Below are 913 nucleotides of genomic sequence, written 5' to 3' on the forward strand. Positions count from 1 at the left end.
GCCCGGCACGGCTCGGCTCGGCCGGGGGGCTCCGCTCGGCCCGGCTCGGCTCGGCTCGGCCGGGGGGCTCCGCTCGGCCCGGCTCGGCTCGGCTCGGCCGGGGGGCTCCCGTTCTCCGCTCCGTGCCGCCACTCCCGCGGCGGGCGCGCCACCTGCCGGCCGCTGGCTCCGAGCACAGGCAGGGAAAGGAGGAAGGAATTCGTGACTAAAAAGCCCTTCACGCGTCCTGCCGTCTAGCAGTGGGACATAAATACATGACACCCAAATACAAATCAAGATGACCAAGTTTAAAATGCACTGCTTTCAGCTCTGTAGTTAAGGATATTAGTGAATGAAGCATCTTGTTATTTCCCTTGAGTTTTTATAATAAATATCAAGAAAACGACATAAATAATTTAAAGATCTTTGGGAAATATATCAGAGGTAATTTTGCAGGTACTTGTAGTTTAAAAATAATGAAAAATCCCAAGAAATGTTTGGGTTATGTTTGGTTATGCAAAAGAAGCCAAAACGATCACCCCTGAAGTTTAAAACAAAGCTGGAACGCCCTTTAAAGAGGTGGAGTAATAAGCTGATTGTCTGCTTTTAGCTGTTGTCTCCCATATTCAACTGTCCTTGTTAAATTGTCCTACTGATCTCCTCCAGGGGCTCGGCTCTTACCCAGAGAAGGCACGCACACAGTACCCAGGGAACACCCAGGAATGGGAGACAAACAGGGAACCAAGGGACAATGTATCCAAAGAGAGGAGAGAAACCCTCACTAAGCCTAGGCTGCTCCAAGTGTTCACTGTATTCATGAACTCCAAAGCTGAGTATGGTCTTTACCAATTTAAGTTTTGGCTATGACTGAGTGATCTAGGTAACCGGAAGAGTGACCCACTTTCTACGTCACAAAAATTACACCCCGTAAGTC

The sequence above is a fragment of the Motacilla alba genome, chromosome 9, assembly GCF_015832195.1.
Source record: "Motacilla alba alba isolate MOTALB_02 chromosome 9, Motacilla_alba_V1.0_pri, whole genome shotgun sequence".
Taxonomy (NCBI): Eukaryota; Metazoa; Chordata; class Aves; order Passeriformes; family Motacillidae; genus Motacilla; species Motacilla alba.